The sequence below is a fragment of the Lolium perenne genome, chromosome 7 (assembly GCF_019359855.2).
Source record: "Lolium perenne isolate Kyuss_39 chromosome 7, Kyuss_2.0, whole genome shotgun sequence".
NCBI lineage: Eukaryota > Viridiplantae > Streptophyta > Magnoliopsida > Poales > Poaceae > Lolium > Lolium perenne.
In genome coordinates this window covers 73,630,093-73,652,170 of record NC_067250.2, presented here as the reverse complement: position 1 = coordinate 73,652,170, position 22,078 = coordinate 73,630,093, and positions in this window count along the sequence as shown.

Below are 22,078 nucleotides of genomic sequence, written 5' to 3'. Positions count from 1 at the left end.
TCTTTCAGTGGGAGGCGTCGTTTCCGTCGATAGTGAGGCGCCTGTGGTGACTTCGTCAATTTCAAGATCCAATCCGCCGGCTCGGTCTTCCGGAGGTGCTCATAGGGGTAGGGTGTGCGTGTGTGCGTTCATAGGGGTGAGTGTATGCGCGTGTATGTGAGCGTCTGCGTTTGTACTGTGTTTCTCCAAAAAAAAGAAAAAATAAGAATGTGAGGAATCAGTCTGCACCTGTCAAAACCTGCAGCAAATTAAACTTGGGGAGAATAAGCATCTTTGGTTAGATAATCTTTCTCACGAGTACTACAAGTTGTTTTGCCTATAGTGTTCATCTGCAACCGTAATATTTCATGTTAATATTGTATTCAGATGTATTTTCTTGCCTTATATTTACATGTATATAAAGCAAACATTAGCTATAATAGATTGCCATTTTTATCATGCTACAAGTGATGAAAAAAAGTGAAAAAAAGGGTTGGTATATATAATAATCATGCCTATGTTTCATTATAACGTGAATTGATATATTGCACGTGCAACAAAACTGTATATATATATATACTCTCCTCTCCTGCCAATGTAGCTGAGAGGGCGTTTTTTAGATCTTCCCGGCCGCGGGAGGGTGGGGGATCCCCGCCTCACGGTGGTGTACAGCGTAGGTTCTGTAGGGGCTTCAACCGGCGGCGCCGTGGAGGTGGTGGGGTTGCCGGTGGTGCTTTTGTTGCAGGTTCGCGTCCTCTCCGACGACGGGGCTCCATGGAGCTTCGTGGTGGCGTGTCTGCTCCTCTGGCGCTCGCGGGTCAGTGGATCAGCATTGTGCGCCATTCCCCGGCCAGATCTTGTGTGGCCATGGATCTGGGTTGAGAAGAATAAGGAGGTTGCTGTTTGTGCTGATCTCGTCATCGATGAAGATGGTGCAGGGCGGAGGCTCTTCGGCGCGCCGGCATGACGTTCTCGTCATCGTCTTTGTCTTCGGGGTCCAGGAGGACCTACTTGTATTTTTCTTCTTTGTCCTGGACTGTTCTGTAAGAACCGAGGGTTAATGCAATCAGGGCCTTTTCGAGAAAAAAAAACTGTATATTCAAATTGGGATATATTGCAAAACAAGTGCAAGATTACTATTATATGTCAAAGGAGCTCTGATGGCAAATTAAGATAACTTTTTTCCTCTGATAGCTGACAAATTGCATGTAAGGATTTTGCAGAGTGTCGAATGGAGGTTCTTCTATTTTTCAATCTTTCATACCACCCTTTTCAGTGGTGATTAAAAAGAAAAACATATTATGATTGCCTTTTCTATACAACTATATTTGCATTAGCTTGCATCCGACAGTTAGTGCTCCAAAATTTGGCAACCAAAACTGAACTTCTCTATTGCCAATACTGTTGTAATTTTGTAGGTGATTCAAGATGAATGGCTACTACCCTACTATGGCTATTAGGTTATGGGTGCTACATTCTTGTGTGAGAAAATTGCCAGCATTGCTCTTGCGCACAAAGGATCAGCTATGGTCATGTGTTTTCCTATAATAAAAATTCATGTCGTAATTTGGGTTGTATGCTTCCAATTGCCTGTTCGGTCAAATTTTACTTGCTTCAGATAACTGTATTTCCTGATTGTCATTTTATTTTGTGGCACCTTAAGAAGTGAAAAAAAAAATCTACAATATTTGGTACTACATATGATCTCCATGCCTCTGATTCACCTAAGAGTCTATGATTCATGCAGTATATGTACCAGGCTATCTGAAAGGTTATGCATGCTCGTGGGTTGTTGCTGGTACTGTTGTACATGCCCAAAAGATACATTGTGGTTCAAAGAAAGGGTTGGTATGATCCCATTAATGGTGTAATATTATTCTAGGAGAAGATAGAAGGCAGGTGTAAGTTTCTAAACATCCTCAAAGGTAAAGACAAACTTTCACAACTTAATTTCATAACCAACAGCTTTCACATCCTCAATGGTACAGTATCATATTCTAATCTCATATCTAGCTATCGTTGAAGCTTGCCGTTTTAGACTTTTAGTTTTGATGGTATGATCATAGGACATAGGTGATAGTATCCTGTCTTATGCTGTGTTTTTTTCCTTCATATCTTTCACCCAGCTAAGAGCTAACTGTTCATTATGAGGATTGGTGAATGACATTATTACTATACTGGCTTGATTTAACTGCTTATTTTTTTACATGATATAATGTTAGTGCCATATTTGCTTAAAAACATTCTTCTTTCTTATGTACCTTTTGGGTGTGCTATTAACGCTAATCGTTGTTTAGCAAGCTGCAGAATGCTTGCATGGAATAGAGCAGTCGCTAGGGTCATCTTCGAAGGATACTACAATGCAGATCTCCATGTTTCCCAGTTGTTGTATGTTTCTTGTCGGTGTCGTTGTACGAAAATTAGAGAAGCTATCCAGTCAAAAATTACGTTGAGGTAAGACTCAATAAAATTTTGGCCCAGCTGTTTGCTTTGTTAAACTATTTTTTGCTGTGTATAAGGTGTTTTCATGTGAAAGGATTTTTTTTCTAAAACAGATCTGCAAAGTTTATTTTACTGGTGCTACCTTTTTTTTGATAAAGGGTGCTTCATTACTCAAAAGGTTTAAGCATTACACCCAGCCTCTCTCCATAACTAAGAACTACTGGTTCTGCCTATATAATTTCATGTCTTGTTATCAGTGAGATGATTTTTTCGAAGCTAGAATATTAAAGGTGGCCACAAATTTGACTCAAACAATATAGTAGTACACTAGTACACCTTAAGCCGCTAAGCATGCCCATCAAACCTGGATAGCAGCTGAAATGAGAACTTGGGAAGAGGTCATTTTCTGGCTATGGAAGGTAAGAGAAGTTCATATTTTACTGTGTTGACCGGTGAATTTATACAACATAGTTAGTAAAACAAAAGTAAGTTGTTGATTCAACTACAGCCAAATGATACAAAAGCGGCACATAACAGAGTTCACTAGTAGAAAATCTCTCATCAGTACCGGTTCCAGAGGGGCTTTAGTACCGGTTGAGCAACCGGTATTAATTATCCGGCACTAAAGGCCCCCCCTTTCGTACCGGTTGCTTACGAACCGGTATAAAAGGCCCTCCACGTGGGCCACCAGGAGAGCTCAGGGCCAAGGAGCTTTGGTACCGGTTGGTAATACGAACCGGTACCAAAGGTTCCCACCCGCGAGGAATTTGCCCAAATCTCTGCGGCGAAGAATTGGTTTTTTAGGGTTTTTGGAGGGGTTTAGGGATATCGGTTTGTTTCATATCGCGTCGATGCACCAGAAATGCGTTTGGGTTTAGGTAGTACATGAAGATCAAGATGATGCATAGCAAGTTGGTGCATATAATATAACACACATGTTATTGCATAAGATCGCAAATTAAGTAGCACTATGCATGAAGATCGATCTTCATGCATAGTGGTACTCTCCGAGGCGTACTCTATATATGTCTATTACATGTAGCATAGTGGTACTCTTCGAGTCAACTATATATGTAACATGTACATCTTCATTCATAGTGGTACTCTGCGAGTGGTGGTATGACGTCCCGAAGGAAAAATCCCGCCAATTCCTCGCCTATTGCTATGAAGCGGTCATCGATTAAGAGCTTGTTCCGCTTTCTTGCCAACTATAAAAGAATAAGATACAAATGAATACATGAAACAACTATTACTGAAACTCAGCACAACTTATGATAACAAAACAAATTTGTGAAGATTGTTTTTGTACCTCTTTATTTCTTTCATTATTCGTTCTCTCGCTGACAATTCTGCGGATGCACTCGCAAACGAAGAATCCACAGAGATCGGTCCCCGGAGGTTGTTGCGGGCATTTCTTTACAAGAATATAATTCAATCAAACAATAGTCAAGTATGATAATTAAAAGGTGTGTGGACCTAGGTAGTACTACTTACTTTCGCACACCATCGCAGTTTCGGTGTCCATTCACGGGACGTATCTTCCTTGATGAAAGTTTGCCATACGCTGCTCGACAAAAGAAAATGCATAAAAGAGTCATCAATTAGTTCAAAGCAGGAAATTAACGAAACAAACCGATAAGAATTAAAATTACCTTCTGAGCATTAAAAAACAAGACACGTATAGTTCCGATTTTTTGCTTAGTGAGTCCAAGACTTCAACTTCTCCAATTTCCAAATTGATGACGAGAAGAATAAAGTGAAACCTACGCACGTTTCAATATGTAGTGTCATATATATAAGTCATTAGTTAAAATTTTGACATACGGTGAGCAAAATATAATGTGTTATAAGACAGTAAGACTCACTCGAAGTTGTAAGGCCAAATTATTAGCTTTTTGTCACGTTGTCGCTTCAAAAACCTTAGCAAAGTCTGCGGTGTATCCTTGTTATAGAGGGGATTCTCTATGGTTTTAACATGCATTGTGTGCGGGTCAATGAACCCAATGTCTGTGATATCGTCCCTTTTGCATTCGAGCATCTTCGATCTGCATAATATAGCGCACAAAAGATTATAATCTGCAGACAATGAACGACTTCTCAAATTAAATAAATAAATCACTTACAGACAATAGCAACTGATGATTGATTTGTCGAGGGCCCGGAGATTGTATAACTGAAAGAGTTCGGCGAAGTCAACGTTCACACAGTACTCCTGGAAGTAGTGCTCTTCCCTAACTCGCACCATGATAGTCTCGATCCCTTCCTTTGAGGCCTTAAGGTACCACGAATGCAAGTTACGCATACATGTTGGTACCTTCCTGAGATTCTCGACCAAAACTTTCCCTTGAACAAACTGATATGCTCGTTCAGCGAAGGCGTAATCAGTTGCGTCTTGTCGAGAACTTTGAACGGTCTTCCCGTCAAACACCTTGAGAGGGGCGACCGATTGAACGGGTTGTTGTCCGAGCTGGTAGACACTGTATCCTTTTATCTCCCTGATACCCGATTGAACGGGTTTTGTCGCCTCGATCATCTTGTCATACGACCTTTCAATAGAACGCGCATAGCCAGATGGCGGCGATGGTACAGGGTCATATAGATTGTCAACGGTACGCACAACTTTCACCGGATCTAGTGTCTTCTCGAAAGGTATCTCTGGCACTTTCGGTGCAAACCATTTCTTCAACTCGGCCTGAACGGCCTCCGTGTTTTCCTCTGGAGTTTTTTCCCAAGGTAACTTCTCAGTAGGCGGCAGTTGTTTCTCCTTTCTAGCTTTCTTCCTAGGCGGCGTACCATTCCGCTTAACGGACGCTGTCTTACGTCGCGGAGGATCTCGAGATGGTGGACTCACGCTGGGGTCCCTCTCAGGTAGGTGTGGACTTGGCTGCTCACCAGGACTGCCACCAGGAGGAGTCGATGGCATTTGCTGCTCATGTGTAGGAGTCGGTGGCCTTTGCAAAAGGACGACGTACTTCTTCAGCCATAGGGCGAAACCGTGCTTGACATCGGCCAGTGTCCTCTCATCTTCACCTCTAGGAATATCAAGCTCCACTTTTTCAAAACCCGAAACAACTTCATCCACCTCGACACGAACACAACCAGGTGGAATGGGCATATGATGGTGCATTGCTCCATCTTCACTTGGGTACACATAGCCGACCGCCACCTTAACAGACGCGGTCCTGATTAACATATGTAGCTCGCAATCTGTCTTCTCCGTGACATAATCCACGGGGTAGCTTCCTCCACATCCGTCAAGATGCGAGGAACCGACACTGCTTCTTCGCTGAGATGGGGCAGCATCGGCTTGTGGATCCTGTAGAAACAGCGGCTGATCAGGTGCCCTCTGATTTCTCTCAAGAGCCTCCACCCTAGTTAACAATTCCGTTACAATGTCAGCGTCCTTCTTCTTCTTTCGCGAACGGCTTCTATAAGTGTCAGCGCTGTCCGGCCACGCTTCCTTCATGGTGAGACCTGGGCGAGCTCGTACCCGTCCAACATGTTCAGGGTTCCCCAGAGCGAGTGTCAGCTCGTCATTCTCTCGATCGGGAATGTACTCTCCCTTTCTGACCTTTTCAATTGCATCTACAAGCTTCGGTACAATTGCCTCAATTTTTTCCTTCCATTTCCCCTTCGTAACGATCAGCCCTGTCTTTGGGTCCAACCCTGCCCCTTGAGCGAACAACCAGAACTTGGACCGTTCGGGCCAGTCCCATGTCTGTGGAGTGATTCCATGATCAATCAGTTTATTCTCAAACGCTGTCCACTTCGGAATGGCACTCTTGTAGCCACCTGACCCGAAATGATGCGGAAGTTTCTTCTTTGCAGCATTTTCGGTATTTTTCTTCGATCGGGACACAAAAGTAGACGATTTCTTATAATCCTTAAATGCGGCCCAGTGATCTTTTATCTTCACTAGATTATCATCGAATACTGGATCTTCATTCTTATATTTGTCCCATAAATTTTTCTTGAAGCTCTGGAATTGTATGGCCATCTTCTTCAATGTCCATTCCTTGACTTTATTCTTCTGGCCTTCCGTCATGTCTTCCGGTAGGCTGAACTTTGGCAGTAGCGTGTCCCAAAGAAATTTTTTCATCGTGTCGTTGACATAACTAGCACCACTCTCCGGGTTCTTCGGCTTATGCCACTCTTGAATGCTGATCGGTACATGGTCCCTAACAATAACTCCGGATTGACTTGTAAATTTGCGGCAAAACTCCTTGGGCTGCACTGGTTCACCATTATCCTTGAATGCCGTGAGGGCTAACCTGCCCTCGCCCTTTAGCACCCGCGTCGGGCCTCATTTTGTTCTAACAGACTTGCTCGATGATCCAGAAGGCTAAAAGAAAAAATTATTCGTTAATAAGTGCAATACAAATAAATGAATGCATCTAGGGATGAACACAGACTAATTGATACATAGATATACACCTCGCCGGAGTTTGTGATGGACACTTAATTGTCTTTTCTAACTTGTTCAGACTCAAGTCCCTCGCCAAAATCATTCAGAAAGTCTTGGTACTCGTTGTCATCTCCATCGTCGGGTTCCGGACCACGGGCACTCTCATAGATCAATCTCTGCACCGCTTCTTCCCCCTCCTCATCTCGGACGAAGGTGCCGTCCTCCATACCTCAATGTCACTGCAAAATGAAGAAAGCAATTATATTTCATTCATCATGTAATGATCATATAACAGATTGCTAGATGGATAACAATTGAAATGAAGAAAGCAAAAAAAACCCTAACGGACCGCCACGGCCACGGACACGGTGTTCCCCCTCCTCCTCTCGCTCTTCTCTCTTTTTCTCGACCTTAACCCTAACACTCGGTGCTCCTCCTCTCGCTCTTCTCTCTATGTCGCGGCGGCACCGCCACGGACTCGGCACCGCTACAGACCCTAACCCTAACACTCGGCGCTCGTCCTCTCGCTCTTCTGTCTATGTCGCGGCGGCACCGCCACGGACTCGGCACCGCCGTGCAAGCTCGACAGGGCAGCGGCAGCGGCACTGTAGCATCAATTGGTGGTCTTGGTTTGCAATTTGGAGTTGGTTTGTGAATATTCCAAAATTTGGGGCAATCTAAAATTTGTTTCAAAGTTGCCACTTTGCATGCTTATATTAAGAGTTTGACTTTGAATCAGCAAGGTTGACTTTGACCAAGTTGTTCACTTTTATGAGTACTATTGATCTGGGCAAAAAGATTAGCAAGTTTAGTTTAGAAATAGTTAACCAAAGGGGCTCAAAGTAGGCATCATATTATTTTTGGCAGATTTGACCATTAGCATATGTCACTTAGGTTTTTTCACTTTCTTCCCTTTTTCTTTGATTTTCTTTGACCCAAATGGTGTTGTCTTGTGTTGAAATGGTATAGGGTTGTGTTTTAAGAATTCAAACCAAGAAAGTATGGCCTTTGCTCAAATTTGCAAATTGTCCATACACTCACATATACCCAAATGGTGTTGTCTTGTGTTGAAATGGTATAGAGCTAGCATGGCAGCGGCACGGCAGCGGCACGGCAGCGACAGGGCAGCGGCACGACAGGGCACGGCAGGGCAGCGGCACGGTGCACAGGCAGGGGCAGGGCAGCGGCACGACAGCGGCAGGGGCAGGGAAGCGGCAGGGGCAGGGCAGCGGCACGGCTGGGCATGGCCCGACAGCGGCAGGGGCAGGGCAAGGGCAGGGCAGGGCAGCGGCAGGGGCAGGGGCAGGGCAGCGGCAGGGGCAGGGCAGCGGCAGGGGCAGGGCAGCGGCAGGGCAGCGGGGCAGCGGCAGGGGCAGCGGCAGCGGCAGGGCAGCGGCACGGCAGGGCACGGCAGCGGCAGGGGCAGGGCACCTGCGGCATGGGCGTGGGCATCTGCGGCATTTCGTCGAACACCCTAAGGGTGGTGTCGACGAAGCCGCAGAGTGCGGCTTGGCATCGTCGGCGTGGGCGTCTGCGAGCGTCGGGGTACGGCGTGGCGTGGTGAGGCGACGTCGGGGCACGGCGGGGCGTGGTGAGGCGACTTCGGCTGCGCCGGCGCCGGACACTGCGCGCGAGCGCGCGTGCGAGCGGGGGAGGGAAGAAGGCTGGGGAGGGAGCGGCGCGCGCGCGGACTTACCTGCGGAGCGCGGCGACGGCGTGGCTGCGGACGGCGGCGCGTCGTGGCTCGGATGGCGGCGCGGTGTGGCTCGGATGGCGGCGCGGCGTGGGTGCGGACGGCGGTGCGGCGTGGGTGCGGACGGCGGCACGGCAGCGTCGAGCGGGGATTACGTGAAATTGGCGAAGTTTTCGTCACGCGCCTAAGGGAAAACGAGGGAGGGACCTTTGGTACCGGTTGGTGCCACCAACCGGTACGAAAGACCTTTCGTACCGGTTGGTGGCACCAACCGGTACCAAATGTTTTTTTTTTGTTTTGTTTTTCTTTTTATGTTATCTTTTCTTTTGCTGTTTCTTTTCTATTTATTTTTTTTCTTTTCTGTTTCTTTTTTACTTTTCTGTTTCTTTTTACTTTTCTGTTTCTGTTTCTTTTATTTTCTATTTCTTTTCTTTTTATTATTTTCTATTGCTTTTATATTTTTTTTCTATTTCTTTTCTTTCCTTTTCTTTTCTATTTCTTTTTTTCTTTTCTGTTTCTTTTTTACTTTTCTGTTTCTTTTTACTTTTCTGTTTCTTTTTCTTTTATTTTCTATTTTTTTCTTTTTATTATTTTCTATTGCTTTTCTTTTTCTTTTCTATTTCTTTTCTTTTCTTTCCTTTTCTTTTCTATTTCTTTTTTCTTTTCTATTTCTTTTTTACTTTTCTGTTTCTTTTTACTTTTCTGTTTCTTTTTCTTTTATTTTCTATTTCTTTACTCCCGCCACGACATCGTCCGCGCGGGAAAATTTCCTGCCACGACGCCGCGCGAGAAACTTTCCCGCCACGACGCTGCGCGCGGGATCCTTTTTTATATTTCTTTTCTATTTCTTTTCTATATCCTTTTTTCTATTTCTTTTCTATATATTATCTATTTCTATTCTTTACTCCCGCCACGACGCCGTCCGCGCGGGAAACTTTCCCGCCACGTACGACGGAAAAAGGCGGGAAAGAAAGGGCGGGAATAAAATTTTATTACGATTGAACTCGAATTAAAAGTACATAGCTTAACTGAAAATTAAAGATACATGGCCAAATTCTACTGTTGGAGTCATTCAGTCATACTCGTGCCTAGCCCTGTAGTAGTCGCCACTGTAGTCGTCGTAGTCGCCGTCATCATCGTCGCTGGCATCGGGGTCGCGGTACTCGAACGTCGGCGGGTGAGCACGCGTGGGCTGGGACTGAGGGTAGCGCAGGCGGGGGCCACGGTAGGCCATGACGCCCTGGAGAGTCCGGCCGCGCCACCACAGCCGACGGCCGGCCTCGTTGAAGTTCGAAGGAGGCGGACCGCCCTCCTCATGCCTGGAAAGCGCCCTCTCACGCCGATTGATGAAGAAGCTTTCCCAAGTCGGGCTGTAGTCGGGATGCCACTGGGGATTCCTCCGCTGCTCTGGCGTGAGCTCGAAGTAGTAGTGGTTCGTGATGGCCATCTCGCGCGCCACACCTAGAGGGACTGGAGGGACCGGTACGCCTCCGACGCTTAGCAACCAGCCGGTCGGGACGCGGTAGCCCGGCGGGCAGGGGTAGTTCGAGGCGCAAAGCGCCTCCGCCTCCCGGGGGGTTAGAGATGCGATGGAAGCCATGGGAGAGAATGATGAGGTTTGCAGATATGAGTCTAGATGTGATATGTAAATGGTGGCCAAGCCTACATATATATAGTGAAAAAATGGCGGGAAGACAAAGGCGGGAACCGGTGGAAAGCGTGGGAAGAAAATAGGCGGGAAGACAGAGGCAAACCTTTAGTACCGGTTGGTGGGTGCAACCGGTACTAAAGCTGTCGGCAGGATAAGGACGCCCTGCTCGATGAGATAAAGTATGTAGCGCACGACGCCCTGTCGGTGGGATAAGGACGCGTGGGTAACCTTTAGTACCGGTTCGTGTCTGCAACCGGTACTAAAGCTGTCGGCAGGATAAGGACGCCCTGCTCGATGAGATAAAGTATGTAGCGCACGACGCCCTGTCGGTGGGATAAGGACGCGTGGGTAACCTTTAGTACCGGTTGGTGGGTGCAACCGGTACTAAAGCTGTCGGCAGGATAAGGACGCTCTGCCTATAAAAGGAGCATCGATACACCATGGGAAGCAGCTCAACAAGCCAACATGGATGGAGAGTTTCATCACCATGGATGGAGGAAAGGGTTGGGAAATCTCCCGTGGCGGAACTTGTCGAAGATGCCCTTGGTGCACACGCCCTATGGCATCTTCGGAAGTTCCGCCTCGGAAAAATTTCCCTGCAAGCCCGTGGAAGACTCCATCTCCTCTAACAATGTTGGGGAAAGGGTTGGGAAATCTCCCGTGGCGGAACTTGTCGAAGATGCCCTTGGTGCACACGCCATATGGCATCTTCGGAAGTTCCGCCTCGGAATTTTTTTCCTGCAAGCCCGTGGAAGACTCCATCTCCTCTAACAATGTTGCGGAAAGGGTTGGGAAATCTCCCGTGGCGGAACTTCTCGAATATGCCCTTGGTGCACATGCCCTATATATGGCATATTCGGAAGTTCCGCCTCGGAAAAAATTCCCTGCAAGCCCGTGACTTAACTAGTAAAACAAGCCAACCATCTCCATTGTTAATATCTTACATACAGTAACATCATTACACAAAAGTGATTTCCATATTGAGATATACAAGTTATGATCCCTATATGTAGCTAGCTAGTCTTCTGAGTTTTCTTCGCCCGTTTCCCTTTCTTCTTCTTTGCGACGCAACCATGGACAATCTTCATTGTTTAAGATGATGCTTGGGTCAATTTTTACCTTGAAGGGTGGAATATCGTCAAACTTATTATAATCTTCTGACATGTCTGTCTTGTCCTCTACTCCCACGATGTTTCTTTTTCCTGAAAGAACTATGTGCCGCTTTGGCTCATCGTATGATGTGTCCTCTTGCCTTTCTTTTCTTTTTTTCGGTTTGCTAGACATATCCTTCACATAAAAAACCTGAGCCACTTCACTGGCTAGGACGAATGGTTCGGTGTCGTACCCTAGATTCTTGAAATCCACTGTAGTCATTCCGTACTGCGGGTCTACCTTGCACCCGTCTTTCAGGTTGAACCATTTACACCGGAACAAAGGGACCTTGAAATTAGGTCCATAGTCAAGTTCCCATATCTCCTCTATGTACCCATAATATGTGACCTTGTTCCCATTGCCATCTTCTGCATCAAAGCGGACACCACTGTTTTGGTTGGTGCTCTTTTTGTCTTGGGCGAAAGTGTAAAATGTGTTCCCATTAATCTCGTACCCTTGAAAAGTCGATACAGTAGAAGATGGTTGCTTGGCCAACAAGTACAGCTGCTCGTCATCGGTGACATTCATGAGACGTGTTTGCAACCAACCGCCGAAAGTCTTCATGTGTTCTCCATCAATCCAATCTTCACGTTGCTCCGGGTATTTAGAGCGTAAGATCTCCTTGTGTTCCTCTTTGTACGGAGCCACCAAGATGGAATTATGTAGAACTGTGTAGTGTGCTTGAGTGAAAGAATGTCCGTCCATACACGTTGCTGATTTCTTTCCTAGCGTGCCTTTTCCATGCAGTCTCCCCTCATAGCGCGATTCAGGAACACCGATCGGCTTAAGGTCAGGAATAAAGTCAACACAAAACTCAATGACCTCCTCTGTTCCATAGCCCTTGGAGATGCTTCCCTCTGGCCTAGCACGGTTATGAACGTACTTCTTTAAGACTCCCATGAATCTCTCAAAGGGGAACATGTTGTGTAGAAATACAGGACCGAGAACGCCAATCTCTTCGACCAGGTGAACTAGGAGATGTGTCATAATATTGAAGAAGGATGGTGGGAACACCAACTCGAAGCTGACTATACATTGGACCACATCCTTCTGTAAATTTTGTAGAGTAAGTGGATTGATCACCTTCTGAGAAATTGCATTGAGGAACGCACATAGCTTCACAATGGGTACTCAAACATTTTCCGGCAGAAGCCCCCTCAATGCAACCGGAAGTAATTGTGTCATAATCACGTGGCAGTCATGAGACTTTAGGTTTTGAAACTTTTTCTCCGACATGTTTATTATTCCCTTTATATTCGACGAGAAGCCAGACGGGACCTTGATGCTACTCGGGACTTCAAAAAGATCTCCTTCTCCTCTTTGGTAAGAGCATAGCTGGCAGGACCTTGATACTTCTCTGGATTCAGGTTGTTTCCTTCGTGGATACTTTGCTGGTCCTGCCGTGCATCCGGTGTATCTTTTGTCTTCCCATACACGCCCAAGAAGTTTAGCAGGTTCACGCAAAGATTTTTCGTCACGTGCATCACGTCGATTGCAGAGTGAACCTCTAAGAATTTCCAGTAGGGTAGCTCCCAAAATATCGACTTCTTCTTCCACATGGGTACGTGTCCGTCAACATCATGCGGAACAGATTGTCCGCCGGGACCCTTTCCAAAGATCACTTTTAAATCCTTGACCATATCATATATAACTTCCCCATTAGGGCGGGTAGGCTTCGTTCGGTTATCTGCCTCACCTCCGAAATGCTTTCCTCTCTTTCTTACGTGATGTTGTTTTGGAAGAAATCGACGATGCCCCAGGTACACATTCTTGTTTCCCAAATAATTACTATCAGTCTCACCTAAACAGTGTGTGCATGCATTGTATCCCTTGTTTGACTGCCCTGAAATGTTACCAAGAGCAGGCCAATCATTGATGGTTACAAATAACAACGCTCGTAGGTTAAATTCCTTTTGTTCGTGCTCATCCTACACAGTACACCTTCGTCACGCCACAACTCTAAAAGTTCTTCAACCAATGGCCTCGTGTACACATCAATGTCGTTGCCGGGTTGCTTCTGCCCCTGGATGAGCACTTTGGCATCATAATGAACTTCCGCTTCATGCACAACCAAGGAGGAAGGTTATAGATACATAGAGTCACCGGCCAGGTGCTATGACTGAGCTCTGCTCCCGAAAGGATTAAAGCCATCTGTACTTAGACCAAATCTTAAGTTCCTTGCGTCATCTGAAAATGACTTGAACTCTCTGTCGATTTTTCTCCACTGCGACCCATCAGCGGGGTGTCTCAACATCACATCTTTCTTACGGTCCTCTTTGTGCCATCGCAACAACTTGGCATGCTCTTTGTTCTGGAACAAACATTTCAACCGTGGTATTATAGGAGCATACCACATCACCTTCGCAGAACCCTCTTCACGGGGGGTGGACTCACCCTCAACATCGCCAGGGTCATCTCGCCTGATCTTATACCTCAATGCACTACATACCGGGCATGCATTCAAATTCTCGTACTCCCCGCGGTAGAGGATGCAGTCATTGATGCATGCATGTATCTTCTGCACCTCTAATCCTAGAGGGCAGACAACCTTCTTTGCTTCGTACGTGCTAGAGGGCAACACGTTCTCCCCTGGAAGCATCTTCTTTATTATTTTCAGCAACTTTTCAAATCCCTTGTCAGAAGTACCATTCTCTGCCTTCCATTGCAGCAATTCCAGCGTGGTACCCAGCTTTTTCTGACCATTTTCGCAATTTGGGTACAACAGTTTGTTGTGATCCTCTAACATTTTCTCCAACTTCAACCTCTCCTTTTCATTTCCGCAGTTCATCTTCGCATCAAGAATGGCCCGACCCAAATCGTCATCCGGGTCATCAAAAATCGGCTCATCGAAAATGGGCTCTTCTTCAGCTTCGTCTTCCCCCATTCTACTACCACCGTCTTCAGTGAATAAGGGATAGTTGTCACTATCCTCTTCTTCTTCATTGTCTTCCAATATAATCCCTCTTTCTCCGTGCTTGGTCCAACAATTATAGCTGGACATGAAACCATTCTCCACAGTGGACGTGAAGGGTCTTCGAGGTAGAGTAATCCTTCATATTCTTACAGGAACTACATGGACAATACATGAAACCATTCGACCGCTGTTTGCCTCAGCCACGTTGAGAAAATAATGCATGCCAGTAATGAACTCGGGATGGCACCGGTCACCGTACATCCATTGTCGACTCATCTGCATTTTATATGTATATCAAAAATCATTAAAATCACAACATCATGGATATATGAGTGACCAACTTAATTAATATTCAAGTTCATCACATAAAACTAATTGTTTTTTATAAAAGAAGAGGGGCTCACCGAGGTGGTACCGTGCCGGCTAGGGGACGACGCTGGCGATCGACAGCGGTAAGGACGGGGATGATACTAATTAAAACCTACAAAACATACCATAATTTCAGCTCAAATTGCATATAAAAAAATAAAATCACTAACTTAGGCATTTCATCGAACACCTTGCTTGCACTACAAAAATAGTACGAGTTAAAACTACCAAAGAACTGAGCTAAATTAGGAACGCCGGAAGGAAGGATGATATTGCTAACCCTTGGATAGATGTATGCCGTTAATCTTGTTAAAATGGTGGAGAAAAATAAAGATTATTGGAGTGTGAGAGGTGGAGAAAAATTTAGAGTGTGAGGAAGAAGAGAAAAATGAGAGCCAGGGGGCTCGGGAAGGGATCTGGGCGATTTGATATAGCTGGGTACCCTTTGGTACCGGTTCGTGTTACGAACCGGTACCAAAGGTCCAGCCTGGGCCCCACCACGCGTCTGAATTTTGGCCGAAGACCTTTCGTACCGGTTCCTAACACGAACCGGTACGAAAGCTCCTCACGAACCAGAACCCTTGAACCGGTGCAGATGACCCCATTGGTACCGGTTCGTAAGGGAACCGGTACCAATGGCTTAGATGGATGAGAGGTTTTCTACTAGTGGTTGCTACGCTTTCTGTATGCAATTTGTTCACCTGTACGTGTTTCCTCTCTTTTTAAGTGGTATAGATCGGTTTGAGGCAAGGTGGTCCCACCTTATATGAAGATATAGAAGATGCCATTCAATATCTGATCTAGATTGGCCCAATTCTTATGTATTTTATAATATTGTATCAGCTGTAAGTTGTAAGAGATGACATGTTAATTAGGATGTGCGAATCAATTCAAAAGATTACACGTGCACGTGCACATTTACTAGTGATCAAATAAATGGTTGAAGATCCTTGCTTATTTTATGTACTGCTATTTATTTTTTAATCTGCAACTTGTTTTTTTTTCTGCTTGCCAACTATACGTTGTAAACTTCTAATCTAAGTATACGGCTGGCGAGTATATATGAAAACGACCATAGGGCCATTCATTGTGTACAGAATCGGATTATGATTGGATTGTATTCTGTAGATTGATCTCATGTATGCTAGTCTACATATAAATATACCGAAAGAACTAAGTGGTGAGATTATGGCAAATCATTAATTGTTTGTGGACGCCAATTATGGTGCGACCGTAACTCCCCGCGGACATGTCGGCATGTCTCAGCCTCTAACTGTAAAGATTTTCTAGTATCTCCAGCAACTTGCCACCGTGGTGTGGTTCAAAATCCACCTTCTCCTTGTAAGCTCTTCAGCTGCAACTCCAGGCTATGACAGTGCAGGTACTACCTTACGAGGCCCTGTTTGTTTGGGCTTCTGCTTCTGCTTTTGCTGCTTTTAGAGGTCCAAAAGCAGAAGCTCAAACAAACACCCAAAATTTGAGAAGCGCTGCCAAGAAGCGCTGCCGGAAAATGAACTAGCCAACCCGCCGCGGGCAAAAGCAGCTCGGGAGGTGCTTCCCGAGCTTTTCCCTGCTTCCCGCATTGTGAATGACTAAAGTGCCCTCTATACTTCCCCATATTAACGGAAAATCTGCCACTCCATATATAAAGCAAAGGGTGCCTGTGAAATGGCCACACCCGGACCGGCCCCGACCTGCCCCAACCTCATTTTCCTCTCCTCCGTTCCAGTTAGGGTTAGGGCTGGCCGCCGCCGCTGACTTTCGCCGCCGCCGACCGCGCCGTTTCCGGCCGCCGCGTGCAAGGGAGCCCCGCCGCCGCTGACTTTCCCCGCCCCTACCGCGCCAAGATCTTCCGCCGTCCCGGATTCGACGGGGAGCAGCACGGGGCGCGGTCGATCCCGGCGGCCGCCGGATACGGGAGCGCCTGAAGGCACCGCCTCGCCCTGCTTCCCCGCCCCCGCCGCCGGCTCCCGGCCCCGCCGCCAACGCCTGCCCCGCCGCCAAAGCCCCCGTCGCCCGCTCCCGGCCCGCCGCGGCGCCTGCCTCGCCGCCAACGCCCCCGTCACCGGCTCCCGGCCCGCCGCCAGCGCCTGCCCCGCCGTCGGCTCCCGGCCCGCCTGCCTCGTTCCTGACCTCCTCCATCTCTCGCCGTCCCCGATTCGACCGGGCGCATCGCCACGCACTCGATCCCGTCGGCCGCCGGAGAAGGGAGCACTTGGAGCCACCGCCGGATACGGGAGCAATTGGAGCCGCCGCCTCGCACTTTCTCGTCCGTCGGCGTCCCTAGGGCCATCTCCAACAGTTCGCCAACGTCATCCTCCAACCCAGCCAGCTATGCTTCGCCGGCGAGTCGGCGACCTGATCTTAGTGCATAGGCAGTTGTTGAAATCTGTATGTATATTATGTAAATAAAATTGAATTGTTATTTTGGGTTCATATGTTGTAATATAATTGTCCCAACGATCTCGTATTATATTACAAAGCACTCCAAAGTTATTCCTATATAAATTGTGTTCAAAATTATAGCTAATTCATTTCAAAACAACATTTAAAAAAATGGTAATAATGTAGTAAAACAGTTAGAAATAGCTAATTCATTTCAAAACAACATTTATGTAACATCTTAAGCACTCATGGGCGTTTTAGACATTTCACTCATGAAACAAGCAACAGCAGTCTTGAAAAGCTCTAGTGCCAAACATCAAATCTCTGCTTCCAACAGCTGATTCTCACAGCTGCTTTTTCACAGCTCAACAGCTACAGCTGCTTCTCAAAAGCTGCAGCCCAAACAAACAGACCCTGAGAGTGCAACTCCATAAAGTTTGCAACTCCACCGACATGATCTCTTGTTACTACGTACTAACTTGCATTAAACAGTGTGTTATGACATTGAAAAACCACATTATCCAATCCAATTATTTCGTCTAGAAATTTTCTTGTATTTGGATAACGGAAAACTAAAGCAAACTAGTTAATGCACTTAGTGACCTACATTAAAAGTGCCTCCGTCTACGGATTGGACGAATAGTTCCTATGCAACGTAATTCAGCGGTACTAGACGAAATACTACGTCGCTCTCAACAATGGCTCTCGTGCGTCGTATGTAATGGCCCAAATAGCCGAATCACCGCATGGGCCTTAAACACAAGTGACATTTGTATTATGTGAGTCGATTGAGACCCAAAACTTACACCTCAGCGCAACACCCACAACTAGTCCACTGATAGGGAGACCCACCACTTATCCAGATGAGTACAATAGGGGAGCATGAGCCGTCCCCGCACCCGTTCCCACCCGCCACCCCCATTGCCTCCCCTTATTCTATTTCTTCTCCGGCGACGAAGTGCCGCAAAGCTGGCTGGACAGAGATGTTGTGCTCCAGTTCAGCCTCCCGCTCCTCATGGCCGAGGTACGACACAATGTCGATGACCAGATGTCCTGACTTCCCACGTATCGCACCTCTGAAGCGGTTGGTCACTATGATGGAGAAGAATGGCAACAATGAGAAATGCAAGAGCAAGCCAGAGGAGGGGAGTTATATCTACTTTCTCCATCATCATTTTTCTCTGATTTATGCCAATTTCTTGTTTTTTTCTTCAAATTTGGGATTTAGGGTTCATCTTTCCAATTCAAGACTCTGCCGCAATGTTGGAATTTTGAGTGGATGAACGATTAAATGGAGAGGATTCAAATGGAATGCTCAATTTATTTGAAGGGGGGGTGCATCCGGGGAGCTCAACTTACCATCGACGGTGGATAAATTGGGGCCTGACATTGTTGCTTCGTTGGGGGTGGGAAGCGGAGGGAGAATTGAAGAAGTTGAACAAGAACTTAAGGAAAATTACTGACCTGAGCATGCAAATGTGATGGCTGCATTATTTTATGTTTGTGTAATTTCTCTCGGGTTTATGTGTCCGATGCTCATTAGTCGTTAGACATTGTAGCAGTGTTTTAATTTGCTTCGCCAAGATTTGTAGCCCTAATGACATGGATGAGTTGCTGTCTGGCTTAGCCCTGAATAAAAGGCAACACGAATTCGGCCAAATATTCTCTGTTTTGTTTCATTTCTTTGGTTCGCCAGTTAAAACATAGTGCATTGCATAATTTAGTGTTCGGTAGAAAAAGGTGTTGTTGGCCCTTGACACGACGAGGAGTGTTAGAATAGGACATTCCTAATAAGAAATGACCTGTGTTAGAAAAGACCCGATGATAGATCAAGCCCGTGATAGTTGGTGCACTTCTCCATCTAGCTTCGGCTGAAAAACAGATGAGCACATGATGGACACTGCGTTAGTGACACGATTTTTGAGCTTGCTTATTTTCTTTTCAAATGTTTATTTTCGGTTTATAAAATAATACCTTATCTTATTTCACTATTTATAAACTTGTTTATTTTCTTGTGTTGTATCTTTTTTTCTATGGACACTGTGTCAATGACACGATGATTGTGTTGTCTACTGTGATGGACTATTTTGTGTAGTTTCGTTTTGAGCTTGGTCCCCTTTTATAAGGTAGGTTTCCACCTAATGGGCCCTGATCGGCCTTGTACAAAACACACGGTTATGCATGAAAAGTTTTGTGTGGAATATTTACATACGGTTACCCCGAAAGGAAGCATGTGCTGATATGGTAGCACACAATTCTGCCAGAACTAACCGTGTGTGATATGATACCATGCATCAACATATAAGTGTACCAACCATGTGAAATAAACAGCCAAGAAAACGCCATCATATATATCTACATTCACACATATATAACCAATCATCAGAAATTTATTTTTGTTAGCCATATATTTGACGATAGTTTGAAAATATAAGCACGTTTACAACTTCTATATATATCACATCATAGTTCACAACTTAAGTTCAACACAAACAAGAGTATCATCTTAACACATTAACTCATGCAACTATAACTAGGCAGACATTATTACTTTCAACGATGAATTCGAAGACGTAGATTGTTTTCTCTCACAGTTCAAAGACCTTCACAACATCAGCCTAGCTGGCAGTTAAGATGCCCATATCCCTAGTCTTGTCCACCTGCAGACAAACGGTTGGTCCTGATGAAGTGATGGCATCATATGTTCTTGGCAATCCTTCTTCAATGTCACAGTCCGTGAGGTACCTCCTTCTGTAGCTGACTGAAAAAGTAATTAAATAGTACCTCGCTGACTGAAAAGTACTTAAACAAAACAAAATCATCAATATATATGTTAATTACTATCTAGTTTCTATTTGCAATATCAATGGGAAATTTCAAGTATCATTAACCATGACTAGCTTATTACTTACCATCTTTGTTTTGCTAACGATGACATTTGACTTTGTCATCGGCATACATACAAAGGAATGTAAGGAACATCCTCACACATGCGCTTCCTAAGCTGCTTGAAATGTGACATAACCACCTCTAAATCATTGCCATAAAAGCAGTGATGCTGAAACTTTTTTCCCTCTCTGGTAGAGGCCTATATATACACAAGGATGAAAACTTTATGCTTACTGCAACATAACTATAAATAAGTTTAAAGGATGATTGATGTAACCTCGGAGATAAAGTTTGATTCGTTTTGGTTGTCGCACTCTGCACGAACATGATGCTCGTCATCGACATTGCTACCACTGGTAATACCGATGTGAACAACCTTAGCCACCATTTACTACCTACATTATCAAATTAAGCGCACAATGAAAATCCTACTACATCTGAACAAGGAAAACCCTAACTACTAAGAGAGCGGGCGACTGAAAACAAGAATAATCTAATAATTAACTGGCTAGGCTTTGGTAGGAGGAGATCAATATCCATCAAATATAGGTACATGTATCGCAGACTTGTAAAAAATATAGCTTCATCTACACTTGGAGACAATTTTTCTCAATTCCCCCATAAATACATTAAAGGCTATTTTGTGTGAAAAGCGATCTACTACTTGCAGAAAAGGGAGCAATAGTAATTAAACTTGTGCGCTTCCGAGATATGCGGTTGCGTAGGCGATCTGATGTGCAGGTGGGGATCCAGCTTCTTCACTTAGTCGCCCGTCAACAAGAGAAGTGAGGACGAGAAGAGTGAAAATAGGAGATACAGGTGAGTGGGATTTCTTAGATCCATTCTGCGCTTTGTAGGGAAGTCGCGCACTCACAAATGACTTCAATGTGATACGGTGTGCGCTTGTACAATTCACCCACGACTACCCTACAAACGTACGTGTGAATAATTACTTAATAATTATTTATTTATTACCAAAAATTACTTAAACATCGTAGAAAATTATATAACCCTTAAATTACGGTCTAATTTGTTTGGATATTGTGTGTGTCATTGTACTTCCTTCATAATGAAGACCTTTATTACATCGCAGACAATTTTTGCAACATCATATCATATACTACATCATGATAAGTTAACAATATTTTGGTAGTAGGCCAGAAGGGCTCCAAGCAAAATATGGTAGCACTTCATGTTACAAAGATCGATAAGGACTACACATTACATTCATATATGTAGGACCTTATTAATTAAGAAATCACTAATAACTAGACGATCTCCTCGTCGTCAAAGGAGATGATAATGAACTCATCATCTCCGTAGATTCCATTGTCGGGCAATGATTCATCTGCCTCGTAGGCGGCTACGTCCTCATGAGCCTGATGCCTTGGCATATTGTCGCCGAAAATGTTCCCGAAGCACAACAACAAGCAAATTCAATAGCCTTCTTGGGCGGCCTTGCAGCTTTTCCATGCATCCATCCTTCTTACCTTTACTTTTGGCGTGTAGCCATGCACGCACCCAGTCCTCGCAGGAGAGACTCGAAGGACTCCTCCACCATGTGATGCACCACATTTACTTCATGCCGCGCCGACGTGATGGACGCCTCCACCACCATATATGCTCCTGCACATCCTCCTCCTCCATGACGTTCGGCTCATCGTCCGAGCTAACAACCAACAACTTCTCCGACGTCGACAATTGAGTGTCAGGAGTCACTGGAGTGTGCCCGTCCTCCAAATCAGATGCCACGAGGACGATCTAACCGAGAATAGATTTATAGGGAGGCCTGGTGCCGATGTGGGATGCAGTAGACGGGAAGATTGAGCGGGACATTTTATAGGCGAGGATGTAAACGACACGAACATTAGCAGTTCGGTCGATTTAAAAAATGTACACCAAATCAAATCCCAGGTTTAACACTTTGGTGTCTCGTAATACGCATGTGGTGACTTTGTTATTCTTAAAACCCATCAGATTATTATTTTAGACTCAGTGCCTAGAAGGTGCTCATAGGGTAGGATGTAGATGTGCCTAAATATGTAGTGTCTTTCGAAGAAGAAAAAAAAAAGGCAGACTGAGTTGACAGTCACCGAGACATGTGGCGGGAAGCATCTCTTCTGCGGTTGCCTTCATAAGTTCCGATCTCGAGATCTCAACGGCTAATTAATAAGGTTTTTCCTTGCAGTTGCAAGACTC